This window comes from Xenopus tropicalis, chromosome 4 (assembly GCF_000004195.4).
Source record: "Xenopus tropicalis strain Nigerian chromosome 4, UCB_Xtro_10.0, whole genome shotgun sequence".
Lineage (NCBI taxonomy): Eukaryota > Metazoa > Chordata > Amphibia > Anura > Pipidae > Xenopus > Xenopus tropicalis.
Window position 1 is genome coordinate 35,887,873 of NC_030680.2, and position 25,558 is coordinate 35,913,430.

The 25,558-nt window shown below is 39.2% G+C and overlaps 2 protein-coding genes across 4 annotated transcripts in view; one reads left to right on the plus strand and one right to left on the minus strand.

The window, feature by feature from the left end:
- Positions 1 to 25,558, plus strand: part of macrod1 (MACRO domain containing 1) — a 333,436-nt gene that overhangs the window by 201,629 nt on the left and 106,249 nt on the right. The gene's annotated exons all lie outside the window — the stretch shown is intronic.
- The window catches only part of flrt1 (fibronectin leucine rich transmembrane protein 1), a 140,618-nt gene that overhangs the window by 38,420 nt on the left and 76,640 nt on the right, over positions 1 to 25,558 (minus strand). Inside the window, exons 1-2 of one of the 2 annotated variants that reach the window (XM_018093417.2) lie at positions 22,591 to 22,850; positions 17,281 to 17,982 (exon numbers count right to left, since the gene is read on the minus strand). The gene's annotated coding sequence lies outside the window, so the exon portion shown is untranslated. Of the gene's footprint in view, positions 1 to 17,280; positions 17,983 to 22,590; positions 22,851 to 25,558 lie in introns of those variants that run through there. The other variant, XM_018093416.2, reaches the window with a different exon arrangement.

Consider the following 25,558-nt stretch of genomic DNA (forward strand, 5'->3'; position numbering starts at 1 on the left):
GGGGTTAAGAGAACTGCGCAAGTGTACAGTGACAAATGTTCAGCTTCCATATTTATGTGACAAAAAGTCACACAGGCGTGTTTTTGGCCGAATCCTAATCCTGCTGAAAAAGACCGAATTTTGGCTGAATCCTGGATTCAGTGCATCCCTACATATGACCCTTGCCAGGGTCGGACTGGGCTGCCGAGACACCGGGAAAAAGCCCCGGCAGCCCTGACCCCATTTCTGTTGCCACTCCCCCAGCCACCAGAGTCCTCCCCTGGTGCGTTTCACTTATGTATACTCAGGGGAGGACGTCGGAAGGAGGCCCCCATGGGGGGTTGGGGGACACGGCCGGTGGGGGCACCTTGGGGGTGCGGGGCTGCTGGGTTGGTAGTAATGAAGCAGCAGTGTGAGTGAGCCTTTGGAATAGGAGAAGAATTGGAAGAAGGCAAATAATTCAAAAACTATATAAAAATGAAGACCAATGGAAAAGTTGGTAAAATTGCTCATTTTATTACATACTAAAGGATAATTTGAAGGTAAAGCACCCCTTTAATCTCCTAGAATGCAGTGCAAAGAATCTCACCTCTCTCTTTATTCCGAGCTCTGTAGAGTAGGAGCTGGAGTTGGGCAGTTCAAATAAAGGTTCAGACACTGCTTGATATCAATAGAAGCTTTAGTCTGACTGTAGATTTACAGCCAAGGCTGATATAGTTTAGGAATAACAAATAATTAGGCTCTATGACTGGATCTCATCAAGGACTCACTCGGATCTGGGTTATCTCTTCTACCTCCCATCAGTGTTTTTCCTGTAACCAGCAGCAGTCACATAACATGCCTCTCAGAAGCCCATGAGGTTACTCTTCATGGAATAAACAGCGCAGGTTGGCCAGTGAGAATTCAGAATAGACCTCAGTAAGCACTGCAAGAAGCAAGCGGCACAGCTGCATTCAGCTTATATTATATAACTAACCTCTTTATACTATGCTGGCCTTCTAAGCAATAAACACACTGGGTTGTTTAATGACTCTCAGGGACTCAATATTGATAAGTGACATGGTCTTCTTTGTAGCAAAGGTAATTAAACCTCTGAATTAGTGTAATGCTGATTATGTCTATAAATAATGACTTTATATATATATATATATATATATATATATATATACTGACACTAAACACGCTCAATGTTAATGCTGAATTTGTGTGCCAGATAATGGATAACCTGAACTGCACGCAATATTCTAATCATTTTGCTACAATAAGTACATACAAGCTGCCAAAATTAAGAAAACACATTACTGAATGGATAGCAAGTACATTGGAGCTAATTCATCAATAAACATCATGCTCGGGTCTATGTATAAAGAATGGGTTGGCGCTCCTATATATTTTGGCTACCGTGGCTAGAGGAACAGATCTCAGTAACTAATTGTTGGAGTGCATTTGGCAGGAGTCACGGTATGCTCAGCTTGCTGATGTTACAAGATAAAATGTGGATAAGGGCATGTTGGCTTGGAAGTATAAAATATGGGATTTCTGAGCTTCGTCTCAAACTGACTGCAAATATCAGCCTACACCATGAGTAGGAAGTATCACCAGATGCAGAACTATAGAGTAGGGCGCTGGGGCCAACTTGCAGTACATGATCTCCTTAATATACAGGTAAATGTACTTCCGGTGGGCCCAGGGCAAAGCTATCATTGGTGGGTCCCCAACAGCTACCCCAAGGTATTTGTAAAAGGACAAGTGTCATGCAGAACTTAAAAAAGGAGATAAAGAAATTGAAAAAACGAAATAAAGAAATAGCCTATAGTTAGGGAAGTAGATATGAGATTAACAGCATTGCAAGCAGATAATCCATAATCACAAATATCAGCATTTTAATTTAATAAAAACCTAATAAACATTTGTTCTAATTAAAATAACATTTTTTCTAGGGGATGCTTCAGTCACTAGTTATAGCAGTTGAAAGGTTTGATGATGGTGGGCCCCCAGTCCTGGTGGACCCTGGGCAATTGCCCCTTTATTAAAACGGCTCTGTAACTTCTGCTAGAAATGTGTAGCCGAGTAGCTTCACAGATGCAGAATTTTACGTATCTCCAACCTTTGCCAGGTTTTAGCTGCTGAATTTTTCCATTCCTTCAGAAAACGCAGATTGGTTCTTCACAGCTATTTTCTCAAATTGTGGAAAAACACAATCTTGTAAATACATTTATAAATTGGTTCCTCGGAGAGATCTTTTTGAATAGAGCTGCAATTTCCATGTGTCTAGCCCCAAAGTTTAGTGTATATAGGTACAGGTGTGTATATAGGTACAAGTGTGCATATAGGTACAGGTGTGTATATAGGTACAGGTGTGTATATAGGTACAGGTGTGTATATAGGTACAGGTGTGTATATAGGTACAGGTATGTATATAGGTACAGGTGTGTATATAGGTACAGGTGTGTATATAGGTACAGGTGTGTATATAGGTACAGGTGTGTATATAGTTACAAGTGTGTATATAGGTACAGGTGTGTATATAGTTACAGGTGTATATATAGGTACAGGTGTGTATATAGTTACAGGTGTGTATATAGGTACAAGTATGTATATAGGTACAGGTGTATGTATATAGGTACAGGTGTGTATATAGGTACAGGTGTATGTATATAGGTACAGGTGTGTGTATATAGGTACAGGTATGTATATAGGTACAGGTGTATGTATATAGGTACAGGTGTGTGTATATAGGTACAGGTATGTATATAGGTACAGGTGTATGTATATAGGTACAGGTGTGTGTATATAGGTACAAGTGTGTATATAGGTACAGGTATGTATATAGTTACAGGTATGTATATAGGTACAGGTATGTATATAGGTACAGGTATGTATATAGGTACAGGTATGTATATAGTTACAGGTATGTATATAGGTACAGGTGTGTATATAGGTACAGGTGTGTATATAGGTACAGGTGTGTATATAGGTACAGGTGTGTATATAGGTACAGGTGTGTATATAGTTACAGGTATGTATATAGGTACAGGTATGTATATAGGTACAGGTGTGTATATAGGTACAGGTGTGTATATAGGTACAGGTGTGTATATAGTTATAGGTGTGTATATAGGTACAGGTATGTATATAGTTACAGGTATGTATATAGGTACAGGTATGTATATAGGTACAGGTGTGTGTATATAGTTATAGGTGTGTATATAGTTACAGGTATGTATATAGGTACAGGTATGTATATAGGTACAGGTATGATCACCACATCTGAAGTCATTGAAACACAAAATAAACCCAGTAGAATCGATTTGCCACTAACATGAATTTATTCTGCTTAGTTATCGTCTAGTGCAAGGTAATGTTTTATTATTACAGAAAAAGATAAGATCATTTTTGAAAACGAGAATTATTTACTCAAAATGAAGTATATGGTAGATGGACTCCATTTAGATAGATAGGTAGTAGACAACTAAATTAAATCCTAAAAAAAATCTCCAGTTTCTTTCAGTTTCACCACTCTCTGTACTCTAAAATAATGCACATATGTACGTACTATATATAATAATGCCAGTAACCTAATATTTTCTTATCCATAAAGAAGTATAGCTTTTTTTCCAGATATTGCAACAGTATATTTGCCAGCCCAATGTCTTCAGGGAAAAAATTTCCCAACTTTACTACTACTCGCACAGTTTATTAAGATAAAACATATATCCATATTGCAAGACTTTCCTAGGCTCAAGAGATACTATTCAATCATCTGGGAAGATTAACAAGGGAAAATTCTTTCACAATGTTAATTTTATGACCTCCATAGAGATTACTCTATCCCTTTTTAAATGCTTTTTCTCCACCCAGCTTGGACAGTCTGTCTTCATAGCTGGGGTCTTCCATTACCTGTGTCAGATTGGCTACAAGATACTATAGAAAATCCCCGGTGGGCACAGGTGTCAGAGTAAATAGAAAAATAGATTATAGTATGAAAAGATAGGAGACTAGAAGAATAAAGACACTGTGTGAGTGTTGAGGATAAATAGTTTGAAGAGTGGGCCCATAGATTTCTAGTCCGACTCTGCCCATTACTCTAATTTGGCTGCCTTTCTCTGAACTATTTTTATATAATGTAGATATGGTCTTGGAAGGGGAGAATTGTAATGTCCTTTATTGAGCTTATGCCCCATGTTGGTAGCTCTAGGTGCCGCAGACTGGCATTTATTATACCTTGGTCCTTCACAGACACCCATTCTCATAACTAGTTCTTAAGGTTATAAGTAAGTATAAGAGGCAGTACCAGAACTAAAAAACAAGTGTGCCATGGCAGGCCTGGACGGCAATCTGTGGGTTCTGGCAAATGCCAGAGGGGCTGCTGTAAGATGCCATAGACACTCACTATTTATTGGGCTGTTTGGACCTACTGTACATGAAATACTAGGGCCTGTTTTGATTCCCAATCTGAACCTGTTGGCTGGTGTGAGGTTGTTTTAGTTTCTTTGGCAATGGATTTCACAAATAAAATCAGAGCTTTACAGCATTATGTTTATAGGTTTTTAATTACTATTCTTTCCCTTCTGACTATATCACTAACAGAACATGAATTCCTTTTTAACCTTTGATTTAACCCACATTTCACTGTGATTTAAGCACACACTGTAATTGCTTTTCCATCTGAGTTTATGCAACTTTGAAGTAAGCAGGGCACACACTAATCTGTAGCCTGTCAGAATATTATAATATTCTCAATTAAAATGTGAAAGCTTTCGCAGCTTGGTTTTTTTTCGTGTTTGTTTTTGCATTTGTTTGCTAAAGAAAGTGTAATAAACTCATTGTATCTGAGAAAGAATCATCTTGGCGTGTGTGTCTAAATCAATTTGGCTGCACTAAGGATATTCAGTGGTAACAGGGCAAAAAAACAGCTATGCTTAAAGACACAGGGGTAGTGGAAATGATGGCATTAGAGTTGTTTGTTGGATTCATTTAAGGTCATCTGTCTTAGCGGTAGCAGAAAAGAAGAGTAGCAACATAGACAATAATAACTGGCAATATGTGGATTTTGGCAAATGTAAGATGCCATAGACAGTCACTATTTATTGGGCTGGTGGGGGCTGTTTGGGCCTCTGTGTACTTGCAATGCCAGGGCCTATTCTGAATCCCAGTCCAGCCCTAATAATAACCTAGGTAGTTACAGAAGAAAGACAGTCCCGTTGTATAAGGAATATTTCTTAATACCATTTTGGTATTGGGCAAGATTCGTAAAGGGTTAATCGCTTTTCCCCTAAAGCCACAAGTTTCCGATAAAACACTTGACATTTCAACAGCCAAGTCAACCATTCTCTCCTTAAGCTCTTGATGTTCTTCCTTCGTCTGTTTTTCAGCAGCGCTGTTCCATAATATGTATAAATAAATTCCTCCAGCTTTTTGCACATATGCCTGAAGCGCACTGGTACAGTGACTCCTCCACATTTAAAGGAATCTCTGTGCACTTAATGCTATTTGCCCTGTGCAAAATACATGCATGTCCATTTAGCTGAGCTATATTTTAGCAAAAGGCACAATCCCTATTCTCTGGACCAGTTACAGTTTTATATTTAATAAGAGCAGTGGCTCTGGTTAATAAATATGCTATAAGAGGCTTTTCCTATATTTTCCAGGCTACACCCCTGGCACAATCTCGTGCCCATTGCCAAGAGAACTGTTCTTCTGATGAACATGGCACTGCAATGCAAGGCAGAGGGAGAACTGCTGCAATGTTATTCATATCCCAAACGTCCCTTCACAATAACCTTTTCATCTCAAACTGTATTGTTCTGCAGACTCAGTGTGCCAACTTCTACCACCTCATCGGCAGAACAGTAATTCGCTAGAGATCACAAGGCTTGGAAATAGTCAGTTAATTCATGATATTAAACACTGATATAAACCCTTTGCCCAACAAAGCTTTTTTTGTGTGTAGCTTTTACATTAATAGAGAATGTATTTCCCTGGTGCTGCTGAGGTTGATCATTTTAGGTCTGTGCCCTGTGCAGTCATGGGGTGCAAATATCCCAGGGGTCACACATTTGTGGGCAGGGTAAACCTGATGGGCAAAAATATTAAAATTTGTCTATTCCCAAAACATTAGCTGGACTATTAATGTGTGTGTATACCTTTATATATAAATATGGAATCCGTTATCCAGAGACCCATTATCCAGAAAGTTATGAATTATGGGAAGGCTGTCTTCCACAGGGCCCGTTTTATGTTGTTCCTGTATAATAGATCAGTACCTCGTACATGATTCCAACTAAGATATAATTAATCCTTATCAGAGACAAACAATCCTATTGAGTCTAAATAATGTTTAAATTATTTTAAAATTGAGATCCATAATACGGAAAACCCAGGTTCTGAGAGTTCTTGATAACTGGCCCCATATCTGTATATATTTAGCCTTGAATCTGTAACCTAATGGGTGTCTGCCTATGTTGGAGCAGTCTGTAGTGATACAAGACTCCTCCCACAATGTTTATCTGTTGAACTATGGATTTATAGAATACATAGAACTGAGCTATGGGCATGTCATTATAATATTTTAGAGGTAGGCAGTGTATAGTTAGTAGACATGCTGCACAGAGCAGGCCCCTTGGCATTCTAGCATTGTGTAGAATGGTAGGACACTTAGCAGTCCCAATGTGAAGTTGAAATAATTATTAATTAGACTTGTATTGTGACCTATAGTGTATATTGTGAGTTGGCCCCTAAGCTCAGGTAAGTGCCAGCAGCACAGAGCATGTGCAGTGAATCAGCAGAAAAGAAGATGGGGGGCTACTGGGGCATCTTTGGGGGCACAGACCTACTCTGCTCAAGAGCTGGGGTTTACCTTGTGCTGGTACAGAAGCTCAAAACATAAGGTGTAGCATTTCAAGCCTAATTCTTTAATGAGATTTAATGTGGCCATACGCCTGTAGATCAGCTTGTTTGTTGAGGGGAAGAAGCAACGAAGGGCCCATGTAGGGCAGATTCCGACTGGGTCAGAAGGGGATGAATTGGCAGCAGCGTTAATCTGCTCGTGTATGGCCAGCTTTAGTTCTCCTTTACACTAAAGTAAAATAAACTTACACCCGCTCTTGATACTTTCATTACACAACCATATGGAAATAATAAAATGAAGCTTTAGTCAGGGACAATCATTTTCAAGGACAGTGATTGAAACGTGATCTTCCTTGCAAATTAGGGAGCACTGGCAACTGTATTAGGGCCAAAGTGCCCTTTTGGATATTGTTTACAAGTGAGGTGAGCAATCATTCCTCATGGCCAATATGATGTAATTATAATTATTTAGTCAAGGAGTCAGTCATGGAGAAATATTAAGGATATCAGTGTATTTAATGAGATAAAGTGAAAAGAAATCAGAGCGGATTGAATACATTTAATGGAAAAGTTCCAGGCAACGGCATGCTAATTTTGAGGAAATTGGAGTGAACCTTTTGCTCTTCAATATCTACATCTCATGGGTTTCAAGACATGGCTGCCTGGTAGTCATTAATGCTTTCTAAATTAAAATATAAATGTGTTTGCACCGGAGTCTTTATGCAAAGCATAGAAGCGCGCGCAAGGTGACATCTCCACTATATGACTTGTAATTGTACCTCCATGCCGGTAATGATGAAAGAAAATAATAAAAACCAAATCCAAATCAAACAAACCTTTCTCAGCATTTATTACTATCTCACTGCCTTTTTACATTAATCATGTAAGCCTTCCTTCCTCCCTATGTACTGTAATTACCAGCACACATCAAGCCGGAACACTTAGTCGGCTGTGCCGTCTTCATTTAATCAAGATGGGAAAGGCCAAGGCAAGAGGGGAAAAAAGGGGAGGTGTCTTTATGTTTAATCACTGCAACACAGAATATAAATGCAGAATTAGGAGGATTTAGTATGATTTAAGGCCGCTATACGTTTGGTAAATCTGTAACTGTTTATACAGAAAAGACAGAGAATTTTGGAAGTGTTTATACTGTGCAGGTAGATACAACATTGGTACCAGGAGGTAACCCTAGGCCAGACGTTCTGTCCATTCGAAGGACAATATTTGGTTTATGCTCATTACAAAGCTACAGATAAAAGATTGGCATCATTTCATGAATATCCAAAATCTTCTGCTACCTGTCATCTCCATCCACTGCCTCATGCTATGCTATGGGACTCATGTTGTAGGGAGTGAATTCATGGAGTGGCAGGGGTATAGGAATAATAGGACTAACTCATTTAAGCTGAATGCAACCATTACAGTGAGATGTTATATATAATAATTATAGGAAGAGATTAGATGAGCCCACATTCTGCTTATCTGCACCTGTAGGTTTATCTCCTCTGCTTCCCTTCTACAAATACTGACTATATTATTTGCACCTTCCCATTTCACACAATGTTTACTGCCAAACCCTTCATCAGCCCTCTGCCATATTCTTCTAACCCCCAGCTCATAACCTTTTGGACATATGTACAATTACAGAGTTTAATGACCCCTGTGAAACTAGGATTTACCCAAACACCAGGAATATACAGTTCAAGCAATGCTAAAAGCACTGAGCTTGGAACCAGGACACTTGGAAGGGGGGCTGGCACTTAGTATATTGTGAATGTGATCACAGGAGGCAGAAAGGGTCAGGTTCATGTGTGGCAGATATGCAGCCTCATTAATCATACATGGGAAATCTGCTATAATTTTGTATGTAAAATAGTGCATTCTGAATAAAATCACAACAGTTATTAATATCCTAGACATTAATGTGGCATAAATGATCATCTGGGGAATGTCCATGCAAATAATGTGTATGTAAATACATATGTTAAAAGAAACGTTACTAATGTTGTTTAAGGTTGGAAAGGACTTGTCAGGATAACAGCCCAGCTATGGGTATATGGAAAAATACCATCTATGTGGCAACCCTAAGCCCAGCTGTCTGTAAATGGAAATGGTATTTCATCTAGACAGAGATAAGAGACTGGTTTCAATGATGCCTCAAGCAATAACAGCAATGCCATTATCCAAAGATTAGCGGCTTTCTGTTAGGTTTACTTTGGTTCTCCACCAAGTGGTAAAACACACAATCTATTAATCAGTGTTGGTACTTCTGCAGGTCATGATTTGGGCTGGAATATATAGATGCATAAAAGTAACTTTATATTATAAAGACAAAAAGGCAGCATGAATTGTAAAATAAAGTTTTCATGAAGATTTTGAGTCATGCTTTGGCAAGAATGTTATTTTGACGTATCACTTTGAAATGCTCGTTTTTTTAATTTTACTGCTGCATCTGGGGAATTTAGTAATAAATAGCAACACTTGGCATGCTGGCTAGAAAGCAGCAGTTTGATCAACTAACAAGACTCAGTGGAGTAATCTCCTAATCTTGCATCATCCTTTCATCATCTGCACCTCCCTCATCCTCTCCAGGGTATTGTAGCTCCCAGCATGCTGGGCTTGTCACTATAGCTGGGGCACCTTCTGCATGTAAGACACACTGCCTTGTTCATTATAAATGGGAAATTGGCTTCATTTGGTATACACTATACAGAGTAGTACTGAAACCACAATGATGGTACGTAGATATTAATGTGGCAGAAATGGTTATCTAGTGTAGCTCCCTGCTACAATATATATAATCATACATACATAACAGACTATGGCATAAGTTGCATTGTGAATGCTATTTATCAGCACTGACAGCATTGGTGTAACTAGAATCACTGGGCTAAAGAAAAGAACTAACCCCCACTGGGCACCAAGCCCCAAACCTGTAGCTAGAGAGAGAGTCGATTGAACCATATCACCAAAAATTGAGCAGGCACTCAAAAATCCCAAAATGACAAGTCAAGTAAAGTAAAAATATATTTTATTAAGTTTTACATGTCCATAAAAACCCTATGCATTTCTATAAAAGCCCTATGCATTTCTATAAAAGCCCTATGCATATCTATAAAAGCCCTATGCATATCTATAAAATCCCTAAGCATATCTATAAAAGCCCTATGCATATCTATAAAAGCCCTATGCATATCTATAAAATCCCTAAGCATATCTATAAAAGCCCTATGCATATCTATAAAATCCCTAAGCATATCTATAAAAGCCCTATGCATATCTATAAAATCCCTAAGCATATCTATAAAAGCCCTATGCATATCTATAAAAGCCCTATGCATATCTATAAAATCCCTAAGCATATCTATAAAAGCCCTATGCATATCTATAAAATCCCTAAGCATATCTATAAAAGCCCTATGCATATCTATAAAAGCCCTATGCATATCTATAAAATCCCTAAGCATATCTATAAAAGCCCTATGCATATCTATAAAAGCCCTATGCATATCTATAAAATCCCTAAGCATAGCTATAAAATCCCTATGCATATCTATAAAATCCCTAAGCATATCTATAAAAGCCCTATGCATATCTATAAAAGCCCTATGCATATCTATAAAATCCCTAAGCATATCTATAAAAGCCCTATGCATATCTATAAAATCCCTAAGCATATCTATAAAAGCCCTATGCATATCTATAAAAGCCCTATGCATATCTATAAAAGCCCTATGCATATCTATAAAAGCCCTATGCATATCTATAAAATCCCTATGCATATCTATAAAAGCCCTATGCATATCTATAAAAGCCCTATGCATATCTATAAAAGCCCTATGCATATCTATAAAAGCCCTATGAATATCTATAAAAGCCCTATGCATATCTATAAAAGCCCTATGCATATCTATAAAAGCCCTATGAATATCTATAAAAGCCCTATGCATATCTATAAAAGCCCTATGCATATCTATAAAAGCCCTATGAATATCTATAAAAGCCCTATGCATATCTATAAAATCCCTAAGCATATCTATAAAATCCCTATGCATATCTATAAAAGCCCTATGCATATCTATAAAAGCCCTATGCATATCTATAAAAGCCCTATGCATTTCTATAAAATCCCTATGCATATCTATAAAATCCCTATGCATATCTATAAAAGCCCTATGCATATCTATAAAAGCCCTATGAATATCTATAAAAGCCCTAAGCATGTGCTGCAGTCCTTAATCATTGGCAGCGATGATATAATTGTGATTAACTGCCATGCAGCACGAAATGTGTAGGGTTTTTATGAAAACGTGTAGGGCTTTTATGGACATGTGAACTTAATATGATTATATTTTTACTTTTATAGGTTGTCATGTTAGGATTTTTAAAGTGCCTGCTCAATTTTTGGGGAAGAATCACTGGGCCCCACGGTAAAGTGTTTTAAATTCCCTGTGCTGCAAAGCTTCACAGACAGATATTGAAACTGCTCCTCAGTCAGGATTTTCACTCTGTATTTTATTCTCCCAAATAATGGCGAGGAGACCCATGTCCAGTAGTACCCCTAGAAGCCCATGAGCCCCAGGCACAATATCTAGGATGAGACTCAGTTCTTATCACCATGATCGCCAAAGCCCTTGATCAGCAACAGATCTACGGCCCGTGGTACACGTCCCTCCTACGCTATAAAAGAACACAGGCAGATTAATTGGCTCCTGACCATGGAGTGTGTGGGAATGTGATAGGGATTTAGACTGTAAGCTCCACTGGGCTTGGACTGATATGAATGTGTGTGTGTATGTATGTATATATATATATATATATATATATATATATATATGTACAGTATATACGGTTCCAGCAGAGGTAGCACTCCACCTAAAAGGGGTCACTGCCTGGGTGCTAATGCAAATTAAAGGAACAGTAACACTAAAAAATAAAAATGTTTTAAAATAATTAAAATATAATGTACTGTTGCCCTGCACTGGTAAAAGTTGTGTGTTTGCTTCAGAAAGACTACTGTAGTTAATAGAAATAGCTGTTGTGTAGCCATGGGGGCAGCCATTTAAATTGAAAAAAGTAGAAAAGGCACAGGTTACATAAGAAGATAACAGATAACTGTGTAGAATACAATGGGAATCTGCTACTTATCTGTTATCTGCTTAGTAACCTGTGCCTTTTCTCCTTTTTTCAATTTAAATGGCTGCCCCCATGGCTACACAACAGGGTATTTATATAAACTGCAGTAGTGTCTATGAAGCAAACACACAACTTTTACCAGTGCAGGGCAATAGTACAAAGTATATTAATTATTTTTATACACTTTAATTTTTTGGTGTTACTGTTCCTTTAAATAACAAAATACAGTTGCAAAAAGGCTAGCACTCACAGGACTCCAGTTAGTATTAGTCAAAAATAAAACAAAAAAGGATCTAACAAAGCAAAATGTCTTACATGGTTTTTATTAATCCGACGTTTCAGCTCCTCACATATATATATATATATATATATATATATATATGTTGCAAGAAGACAGGCACTCACGTATAAGTAGGTCCAAGGGAGCCTGGGTGCAGTCCCAAAATAATAGATGGAGTAGCTGTAGAGAGAGTCCGCACTCACAGGTCTTACAGAAAATGTAGAGGTGTTTATTCAAATCAACATCTAACGTTTCGGCTGCATCCACAGCCTTTCTCAAAGGCTTTGAGAAAGGCTGTGGATGCAGCCGAAACGTTAGATGTTGATTTGAATAAACACCTCTACATTTTCTGTAAGACCTGTGAGTGCGGACTCTCTCTACAGCTATATATATATATATATATATATATATATATATATAGTCCCAAAATCGGCACTCACCAAAACAAAAAATATAAACCGGGTGCTAGCCACAACTTAACATATCCTCCTTTAGAAAGCACTCACGGTATTTGGGAAAAAAAGAAAATATTTATTTACACAAAAACGTCTACGCGTTTCGATCCGTATAGGATCGTCATCAGGACCTGATGACGACCCTATACGGATCGAAACGCGTAGACGTTTTTGTGTAAATAAATATTTTCTTTTTTTCCCAAATACCGTGAGTGCTTTCTAAAGGAGGATATATATATATATATATATATATATATATATATATGAGTAAACAGAGAGAAGCACACCCTATACAAAAATATAAAGAAAGGGTAAAAAATAAAAATATAAAGAAAGGTTACCACACAGATATACACATTTTATATATATACTTTGTATATATATATATATATATATATATATATATATATATATTGATGCTATATACAGTAAATGAAGAATAATAGTAAATAATAAAATACTGCATGTTTAATTGTATCTTGATATACAACCCAACATTTTTGGCCATGACCATTACCTCCCTGATCCTTTTTTTTAATGGATTTTTTATTTTGGGGTGATTTGTGACTGCCCTGTACAAATTGGAACCATATAAAGTGAATATTTACATCCTTGCCCATAGTCTATGAGGTGACAGCCACAGGCCAAGGGCTAATGCCAGAGCTTCCCATTGCTGTCAAGCAATCAGTGTTGATTAAAGAGCCTTATGCTCCATAGACCTTACAGTCCCTTACAAGCCAACACTTGCTATCTTCTATACAGATTTTTGGGGGCACTCTCCAGGTGACTATAGAAGCTGCTCCAACTGGGTCTTAACGTGGCGCCAATACCACTGCTAGTCTTCAGTAAACCTTGTGAGAAAGCTTCTGTAGTGAAGATGCCATAATAAGTGAAAATATACAGGCGGCCCAGAAAATCCTCAGTGAAAATCGTGCTCACAAGTCATTATATTTATTAGATTACAGTAGAATATATGTATATGTTTCACTATGCTAATGAAAAGCTTTAGATATTGTTAGTAGGTAGGTGATCCCAGATCATTATAGTGTGTGGAGACATTTTTATACCTAATGGGAATGCCATACATGTACATGCTTATCAGTGCTGAGATTCCCAGAGGAATCGGCCAATGCTGTATTTCCTTATCAGGGAATAGATACAGTGAGAAATGCTTAATTCTTTCTTGCCTTAGATCTATGACCTGTGCTTGTATTCACTTTACTATATATGTTTTTAATATTTTCACCTTGTCACAAATCTTTGATTTAATCCCCCCCCCACACACACACATATACACACACACACACACATATACACATACACACATATTACACACACATACGCACACACACAACTACATGCACACATATACACACACACATACACACACAAATATATACACACACATACACACACACATACACACACACACATATACACACACACATATTACACACACACACACATACACACACAACTACATGCACACATATACACACACACACATACATACAACTACATGCACACATACACACACACATACATACACACATACACACACACATACATACAACTACATACACACACATACACACATACATACGCACACACACAGAAACATATACACACACACATACACACACACACATATACACACACATACATACACACACAAACGTATATACACACACACACATACATACACACACAAACATATACACACACATACACACACATACATATACACACACATACACACACACATACACATACATATACACACACACACATACACACACACACATACATACACACATACGCACACACACATACGCACACACACATATACACACATACATACACACACAAACATATACACACACACACGCATACACACACAGACACACACACACAGACACACATGCACACAAACATGCACACACACACTTGCTTTGGCACCTACTTCTCTTCAATACAGGGTTCAGACCTGGACTCTCTTGATTTATTCCAATGCACACATTATACTGTGGTTAATTGATGATAATTAATTATCTATCCCTAATGCTAACGATCTGCAAATATCCTTCTCAGCATCTTCAGGCGTCATGTCACATATCACCAAGTTCCTACTGCAGAGCCCGCATTTATGTTCTATTGGTATCTACAATATGGCATGTCTGGATCATGGATTGTATTCACTTATTCCATTTTAGCTATAAAAGCAGGATTACCCCTTAATATTTACTGCACCCCAATCCTCCTAAGGCCTGCAGTATTGGTGCCCTCCTTTCTATTTCCTCTTCTTGACCTCTAAGCTTTTGTGCTACAGACCATCACATGCCCATAACATTCAGAAATCAGCTCTGGCTCTGCTACTGATATTATAGAGCACATCTTCATTTGCCCTTTTAGTAAATATTGCAAATATTTTTTGGAGTTGCCACTAATATTTTACTGTACCAATTCTTTCAGTTATCCTATTGGTAAAGGAGAAGGAAAGGGTTAATCACTAGGGGGTGTCAAATGTCGGGGTCGGTGCTCCCGTTAGCAGAAAACTGCACCAGCCCGGGGTACTACAGAAACTGCAGAGCAGTCATCTCCCTGCATGTTCTTTCCTCACACGAGTAGTACACATGCGCAGTAGAGTGAAAAGTGGAACTTTAACAAACAACCAGTCATTTTGTTCTATTGCACCTGCGTCTGCCCCAGGGCATTAAGGAAAGAAGGAGCGAAGAAAAGGAACGCTCTGTGGTACTCGTTAAAAAGTACCCTGGGTTGGTGCAGTTTTCTGTTCAGGGCCCTATACTGCCCATGACTGAGAGATGGACACAGGTCAGTGCAGGAAGTTGTACCAGGCCACTCTGTGAGTGAATACAACGCTGGCAATGTAGGTGTTGAGGAACCATTAAACACCCAATTTTACACTTGGGCCTGGTACAACTGCACAATATTGAACAAACTGAACACTACTAACCATACTAAATACTAAACAAACACTACTAACCATACTAAATACAAACCATACTAAATACTGAACACCCCTAACCATACTAAATACTGAACACCACTATCCAAACTAATTACTGAACACTACTAACCATTCTAAATACTGAACACCACTAACCATACTAAATACTATACACCACTAACCATACTAAATACTATACACCACTAACCATACTAAATACTGAATACTACTAACCATACTGAATACTACTAACCATACTAAATACTGAACACTACTAACCATACTAAATACTGAACACTACTAACCATACTAATAACTAACCATACTAAATACTGAACACTACTAACCATACTAAATACTGAACACTACTAAATACTGAACACTACTAACCATACTAAGTACTAACCATACTAAATACTGAACACTACTAACCATACTAAGTACTAACCATACTAAATACTGAACACTACTAACCATACTAATACTAACCATACTAAATACTAACCATACTAAATTATGAACACTACTAACCATACTAAATACTAACCATACTAAATACTGAACACTACTAACCATACTTAGTACTAACCATACTAAATACTGAACACTACTAACCATACTTAGTACTAACCATACTAAATACTGAACACTACTAACCATACTAAATACTAACCATACTAAATACTGAACACTACTAACCATACTTAGTACTAACCATACTAAATACTAACCATACTAAATACTGAACAATACTAACTATGCTAAGTACTAACCATACTAAATACTGAACACTACTAACCATACTTAGTACTAACCATACTAAATACTGAACACTACTAACCATGCTAAGTACTAACCATACTAAATACTGAACACTACTAACTATGCTAAGTACTTACCATACTAAATACTGAACACTACTAACCATGCTAAGTACTAACCATACTAAATACTGAACACTACTAACCATGCTAAGTACTAACCATACTAAATACTGAACACTACTAACCATGCTAAGTACTAACCATACTAAATACTGAACACTACTAACTATGCTAAGTACTAACCATACCAAATATCAAACAACTGCTTGCTCTCAGACTCTGACAACATTTCTCTTTTGTTGTTAATATATTTAATGAAAGTGACTGTTTAATTCCCCCATCCCAGCAGCCTGTGCCCTCTCTGTGAGATTACTCTCTTACTGCCCTTAATGTTGCTATTACCTTGCTTTTCCATTGACATTTCTCCAGTTTAATTCCCATCACCTTCATTATTTTGTCATGTATAATTTCTTTGTGTCGTCTATTTTTAACGTCTCTTCCTGACAATGTTTTCTTGCTTTATATGGTTTACAAGTCCTTACTCCGCTTTCTCTTCTGACTCTAGTCCCTGGCTCATTCCCACAGTCTCTTATTGTTTCCCACTCTGCTACAATACCAGTGCTGGGCTATCTGACTGACTGTGCAAAATGCATTGTTACTCTTCCCAAGTTCCAGATTTCCATAGACCTGTGTATAGTTACTATGTAAAGTCATTCCATAAATCACAGGAAGTAGAGGTCAGGTTCATAAAACCCTAAAGAACCCAGCTTTCCAGATATCTGCACATACCTTTAAAGAAATCCTGGCAACATTGGTCTCTTTCCTCCCGCCTCCTTTGGTGCAATTTTCAAATCCTAGTTCTGTAGCATTTGTAAATCCAGATCTGGGTGGGAAAGTCAAGGAGTAGATTTATCCACTCGGTCTTTCTGCGCACCTGATGCGGCTTATTCCACCATCCAGCTCAGCAGACTTTAAATTGGATTAACACATTTCCCTCTCTCCCCTCTTTCCCTTTCTTTTCAGTAGGAAAATAATTATTTCTTTTTTTCTCACCCCCTCCTTCTCCTCCTCTTTATAGCAGGGAGCAATCCTCTTTCATGGCTGCACACAGACGGTGGGGGGGGGCATGTATGGAATAGGTGCAACGTTGCGTGACAGAAAGAGGTGATCCTGGGACTTTTTGCCAATATATATTCATGGGCTATGGTTGTTTGGAAGAACTCTCTCCTTGAGGAGGAAGGGGCTTATATATCCAACAATACCCAGTGTTTCACTTGCTTTAGCGCCAATATGGACAATAAGAGCAGTGCTGTCACTGGTGGCTTGTAGAGAGGAGGCTCTGGAACTGTAGGTAGAAGGTGATCTGTGGAAGAACAAGTGGGGAAGACTGCTGGAATCAGTTGGTCATTTATTCTATATTCCCATATCAAATGATGCTGTGCCACTGTTGAATGTGATTATGTATTGGTCCTATTGTGGAAATGGTCTCATCTATGACAAAAAGCAGAAAAAAAATCTTAGGCAACATTGCGAGATTTGATTGAGGAAAGACATTCTTGGTTGTATGCAAAGCAGAAGGAATTCTGGGAAAGAAGCCCAGAATCACTCCTAAAATGCCCATTTACATGGAACATCCTTGAAACTTAGCCTCACCCATTGGGTTTAAAACACGCCCAGAGCATTTGGGAATCCAAACAGCGTATTGCCTTTGTTTTAAAATCCAGTAGGCGAGGCTCAGTCTCAAGGGTATTCCATGTAAAGGAAATATAATGAGTCTTCCTGGGCTTCTTTCCCAGAATCCCTTCTGTTAAAATTAGGGCAGACATGGCTGAACTGTTGTGTTGTCAAATGCATCATTTCCTGTATTTGCACATCTGAGAAATGAAGGGGTGGCTGCAGACAGCCTGATTTGGTTGGTGTCTGACTGAATAGCCAACAGGCCAAACACAGAGATGGACAAATAGCAGTGCTGCCTAATTCCATTTAGTGGATAAACCATTATAATATACCTGCATGCCCTAATTTTAATGTAGTTGAAGTGATGGATGATCATTGTGGGGGTCAGTTATTAACACTGAGCAGACTTGCACCTGGGCAGTAACCCATAGCAACCAATCAGGGACTACCTTTTTCAGCCAGCTGCAAGTAGCACATTTTGCCATTGGTTACTGCCCAGGTGCAAATGTGTTGATAAATGAGCCCCATTGTGCCATGTACAACAGACCATAGGTGCCGGTAGGAGGTACTTAGTAATGCACTCTCTGGTGACTTATAGGTTTTGAATTATGACTTCTTTCCATCGGATGATGCAGCAAAGGCTCTTGGGCTCAGAAGTGCCACGCATTCAATCATATGCTGAAGGCTTATGTAGAAGGGGAAGTATTTATATCTCAATTAGGCCACTTGGTTTTATGTTAAACCATTCTGGGGCATGAGATTTGTTACATCCATGAGGTACTGCTGGGCCACGCACAAATCAGACCACTTTTGTTTTCAGATTTGTGACGGAAAGAGACCCACAATAAGATGATTCGTTTGTGGATTTCATTTTCTCCCTTAAATGAGCACCACATTGTTTTTCGACCAGAGTAAATTTATATTAAAGAATCCATTCCAGCCTTATTAAATACCTGCTGAGACTGCTTCTTTTTTCTATTATCATGCTATAATATCATATAAATAACCTCCCAACACACATTACATTCCATTTTCTGTAAACTAATATGATGTACTGCAGTGCTGCTTTCTAATAGACCCACGCGTAGCTCCGCTTCTAATGCGTACGTATCAGGGAGCAGTAGCTTGGGCCTCTCCTCCTTTTGTAAATCTCATTGCGGGGCATTTATCAAGGTTGTGCTGCTTCAACTCATTGCACAAAAACCACATGCTGTGTTTGTTTTCCCATCATTTTAGCCCTGACGCCCCCATGCAGAATGCTTTATGCTGCCTATGCAATTTTGCACAGCAAAGCAGCTGCACTAGAGGTGCCAAGGTCCGGGTTCTTTGGGCAGGCTGGGCAACTGAAATTGATGCAAAGGTATGGTACATTTCTTGGCAGAAGAGTCACTCAAAGAAAATGATGTGTGTGGGTATGATTCTTGGGTGGGTTGGGCCTCCCATCCATATCACATGATAAAAAGTGCAGTAAGAGTAAGGACAAAGGGGTACACATAGGCACCGGGACCTGTTTTCAAAACCAAATGGTAAGTGCATATAGTTACGTCGTTAATTTTAATGAAAGAAGCAATGCTCCATAAAGTTCAACCCTTCCAAACAACCCCCAGTGCACATCTATATATATATATATATATATCTATACACATACCTATACAATCCTATTGTCCTTAAAGAATACGCACAAACCTCAGGCAGCAAATACTGGCATCATTATTTAATGCTGTAGGGACATTGCTTTTGTGCCTCTTAATGAGCTCCAGTGAGGTCTCCCAACTCCCACAATCTCCTGCATATCCTCATATTATGCACGAAGTTCTTACTCCTTCCTAATGTGCATACATCACTCATTTTTTTCCTTTACACATAGTGAGACCAAGTAGAAAATTATGCAGGCAGCACCCATATCCCTCTCATCCTCCGGCGTATTTACCGTTCTTCTCCTTTTGATATGCTGATATAGGAACACATTCATTTCCTAATACAATGACAATAGAAGTGATACAGCTCCCTTCCTTCCAGTATAGAGAACAAAATTCTCTTGCCTTCTGGTACTGCACTGTAGCTCTAATAGCTCTGCACCCCCGCTGTCTAAGCACAGCTCTCTTAATGCCTACATCCTAAGCGTTTTCTTTTCAGCATTAGATTGTCAGCTCTATTGCTGAAGTAGTGCATTATGTTGTGTATATACATATACATACATACTGTATAAATAATATGTGCACATATATAATACACTTGTGTCCCCACGCAGGCACACTCTATCAACTTTTGGGCAAGTGGACCCCTTTCCTTCCCCGGCACATTTGCATTGTGCACACATAACCAGTCATGAATCAAAAAATGTGGTAGATATAACAGAGCCCGAAGGCGTACGCACAATCGGAAAGCAGGCCGAGGAAAAGGAGGGAGGGAGGGAGAAGTGAGAACAGACAGTGCTGTCTGTGCGCTGTGAACCTAAGTAACGTCTTGGGCTAATTAAACGTCGCCGTAATAACGAGTACAATTGTCAGATGAACCAGAATATAAGTGTATGTGCGTCTAATGTGTCGGCAGAAGGTGGAGAATAGGAAGGATAACGAGAGAAGCTCATTTTGGTACTTGTTAAGCTTCGCAGTTTTGTTAATGAGGTGAGAGGTGCTATAAGCAGACGTCAGTTGGTACTAGAAGGTAAAAATTTCCTCCTTGTAGGAATCAATCCTCTACTAATAATGAGATGGGGGTGTAGTATGGCTGCAGTCTGCCCCCTGTATTCTTGCAGCCTATTGAGGCCCACACCCCCAAAAAGAGGGTTTTTAAAAAATAAGTTGGGCACCTCTGGCCTAGGGCAGGAATTAGTAGTTGTTAGCTCTTCTGCTCCTGCAGAACTATAAGCCCCAGCTTCCTCTACAAACAGAGACCCAAACAATGCTCTCACCTGCCGTAGCCCATGTAAAACCTTAATAGAAAGTTGTGTAGGTATTGGACCTGTTATTCAGAATGCTCAGGACCCAGATAAGGGATCTTTAATATGGATCTTTATTCCACAGGTCTGCTCACAAACATTCAAACATACAATAAACCCAATAGGATTGTTTTGCCTCCAATAAGGATTCATTATATCTTAATTGTGATCAAGTACCAGGTACTGTTTTATTAATTCGGCAAAAAGAGTGATCAAATTTAAAAATTTGAATTAATCCATTAAAATTGTGTCTATAGGATAATAGGTTTTTGGATAACGGATCCTATACTTGTTTTTATTAAAAATCATAGGATGTGATATGTAGAGTATTACTAAGAATAAGGCAGTCAGTTGTGTAATATACTGGAGGTACAGAAGTACCTCTGCAACTAGGAGCCAAGGGGGCACATTAGGTTTTCTCAATTTGGAAACCCGGGCAGGACTCTTGAAGATGGACGCGGCAATCGGGCAATTGCTGCATCATAGCCCCACCCCCGTGACATCACTGCCCCGTCCCCAGAGTTCCCTGGCATTAGAGGTGGCAACTGTAGGGCACATGGGAATAAAGAATTTGATCTTCGTAAAAAGAAGAACCAATTAACGAACAAACACACAAAGTGAGGGGCAAGAAGTGAGCCCCAGAACAAACTTTGCATGAGGGCCCTAGCGCCCCGAGATCTATCTGTCTAACCATCTGTCTGTATATACATAGCACAGAGGGAGGCTTTTCATGGACCTATTTCTGTATTTCCAGGAGGCTCAGCTTTAGCTCTAGTTTTTCACTGCACAAATGGAGATTTGCATCTCATAACTACATTTCATAATAAATGGAGCTGCTATTTACAAAGCAGGCTAATTATAGCAATTATGTCACACTTTAGGAAAGTTGGAAACATTTCTAAAATAAGGGAGGATTTGATTAAATATTAAGACACATTAGTAAAAGGGTTGTTTGTAGATTTTTTTTAAATGTCGATTACTGGGGTGCTTGCCTAACTTGGCAAAGAGCTATGGGCACAAGTCCCTTTATCGTCATAAAGAATACAAAGGTGGCAAAAGTCTCTTTAGTTCCTTTCATTTTTTTATTGGGTTTATTATGTTTAAATCTGTGCCTAGGCTTTAATGTGCATGTTACCAGCAAGGCGAGGATCATGGCAGGACTGTCCCAGGTAAGACGTGCAATATCAGAGCCTTCCCTTCCATAGGAATGATGACGCCAATGTTAGCAGGTGTAAGGTGAGGCTGTCCACTGAAGCATACAGCCCTACAGGTGATCACATACAGTAGAACTAGTTCTAGGCAGCAGGTAATGCAGGCATGCATAACTATCTAGATGTATTTAGAGCTTCAGAGAAAGGTTTAGGTGAGTAGGTAGCTGATGCATATTCACATGTAGACCTAACAAAATTCCCCATAGGAGACTGTGTGATGGAAAGGGGCAGTGAGAGGATGAGAGAAATACAGAGAAGGATCTATCTCACCGCTGCTGCCTTCGTTATACATCGCAGTGCAGAAGCCCTTGTAGACAGAACATTTTCATTCTCGGCAGATAAATAGACCTTTCTTGCTCGGTCCAGCCAGCTCTCAGCATCCATCCCCCCTTCATTTTTACACCCCAGCGGAAATAGTGACTGCAGTTGGTGGCTTGACCCCCTCAGGGTAACCTCTCGAAGGAGTGAATAAAGATTGTATTGAATATCTGGGCACGCATGTAAGATGCTACTGTGTGAAAGCATGGAGATAGGGAGGAGGAGAGAGGCAGAGAAGGGGAGGTGGAGAGAAACAGAGGGAGGGAGTAGGAGAGAGCAGAAGGAAGATAGAGGGACAGGGAGCTGGTGGAGAGAAATTGTGCTTTATTGCATGTAAAAGAGAGAGATGGGGAATATGAGAAGCAGACAAGAATAATGTTATGCTCGGAGTTTGTCCAGGGCTTGAGCAGAGGGAAGAAGAAATTGAATGCACCTGACTGACACAAAGAAAAGCCCAGGTCCTGGGCATAAAAAGGCAACTAAATATTAAATACTAAAGGGCAGCTAAAGCAAATATCCAAGACCAAATGACTGATAGAGCTGTCTAACCTAAACCAACAAACATTGTAAGATGTGGCTTTGTGTAGAAATGCAGAGCTCCCAAGCCCATGTTCCGTGAGGTTACCTGATCACACCCTTATAATTATTATTATTAACATTTATTTATAAAGCGCCAACATATTCCACAGCGCTGTACAATAAGTGGGTTTCATACATTGGACATACAGAGTAACATATAAAGCAATCAATAACCAATACAAGAGGTCAAGAGGGTGAAGAGTGGTTAATTACTAACAGTAGCTTACAAAATGCTGGAAGCCATACAAAGAAAAGCAAACTCAACCAGACAACAATTGCATTTGAGTTTGTTCTAGGCACTTACATTTTCTATTATAGTCCATATAAACAGGGCAAAATTCTTAGTAAATCATCCCTGGCTAAAGAGATTTCTATCTTTGCTCACTTTATGACTAGGATACACAGGCAACATTTATTACCCCTATGAATATAGAGAGCAGACTCCTGAGCAGACCTGGGAGGCCAAGCTTGGGTTGCTGGGTCCAGGTACAACCCATACGACTTTACTGATGTTAGACTGAGATTGCAGGAAAGAATAGACACCACCTTTGTTTTCCTTGTCTGACCATAGGCTGCAATGCAGATGGACACCTGCAACTTCGAAGCTGCAGACAGCAAGTTGCAAGTGATTGTAAGGAAGGCAACCTGTTGCTGGAAGTTAATGTCAGCCATTTAAAAGAAATTCGCCATTGCTGTATTGATGATGAGAAGCCTTACAGTGCTCATACTTTATATTGATTAATGATAAGGATCTGAATCCCCAGTGCATCTATTCAAGCAGAAATATAGCAGAGGGCAGTGGCCACTTGCGCTATTACCGACACCTCCTCTGGATAAGTGCTGTGCATTCGTGACATTTTGTACCAGCTGACTGTAAATGCAGATATATCATTAATTGTGCCCACTCTGAGGACAGTATGGCATAAGGGAAGTCTGTGAATCTTTCCCCGTAGGACTCATAAAATGCAGTAGTTATCGCCTGTCACTTCCACTGAGCGGACGGCATTAACATCAATGTATTTAATTATGCTTAACGATCCTAAAACATCAAATATTTAGAACTGAACTCTGCTTCTCTTCTGGCTAAATAAACCCTCCCCTCCCTGTACTCATCACATGGAAACAAGCCCAGATCCAAGCACAAAATCTCTTTATCTGTTTGGTCAAATCTGCTACTGACTTAACAGGCAGAAGATGGATTAAGGGAGACTGGGCAGAACTCTGGAAGCAGAGGGGTAAAGTGGTTGCCTACAGGACTCTGTCTTGGTTTGGGTAAAGAGATGGGTTATATGAGATGTTGAGCAGTGGAATAGGGCCCCTGTGCTGAATTACTGTTAGTTATGTTCCTCAGGGCCCCCTAGAACCCCAGTTCACTGTACCCCTGCACAACCAGGCAAATGGCATTCCCACCCTTGTCCCATCAGCAGCAGCAGGTATATGCGGAAATCATAATCTGACTCGATTGCATGTAAAGCATTAATTGCATGTGTACTCACTGTGAGCCCAGATTGTCTGTCCATATGTGTTTGGTTTGACACACGTGTTAGATGAGAAACATGTTACTAGACCCAAATGCACACAAAATACTCACATGGCAGCTGCCATATATACATAAATACAGTACCTGTCCAGCTTCATTTCAAGATGGCCTCAGCTCTAAGCACTAACTCCTTAGTGGTTACACATATACACCCAGCTTACTGTATATGCAGGTATGGGACCTGTTAACCACAATGCTTGTGACCAGGTGTTTTCCAGATAAGGGGTCTTTTCATAATTTAGATCACTGCACCTTAAATCTACTAAAAAAATAATGTAAACATTAAATAAACCCAATAAAATTGTTGTGTTTCCAAATGCAAAGGTTCTGTCTTATTATCACACAGGAAAAAAAGAAATCATTTTTGAAAATTGTAATTATTTACTTAAAATACAATGTGGGAGATGGCCTTCCTGTAATTTGGAGGTTTCTGGATAATGGAATTTTGGATAACAGATCCCATACCTGTACTGTATATTTCAGGCAGCATGACAGCCCACAGCATGTGTGAATCATTTAAACATATGAGCGGAGGCTGAATTTCCTATAACTTGGCACAAGTTGCAGTCCCCGCGGTCATTTGTGCGTAAAACCCCTTTCAGTAAAGATACTTGTGCCAAAATGTGCTCCTTGTACTTCTGTATAGTTACGCTTAGCACCGCTCAGTCCTTCCTGCCAACCATTTCAAATCAGGTGCTGCAATGTCTGTTACCATCTCCCAACCAGGCGGTAGCTCCAGGGTTCCCTCAGCTTCCTGCGTCAATAGGTGCAGCACATTTGCGTCAAAAGAATAGGGAGCAG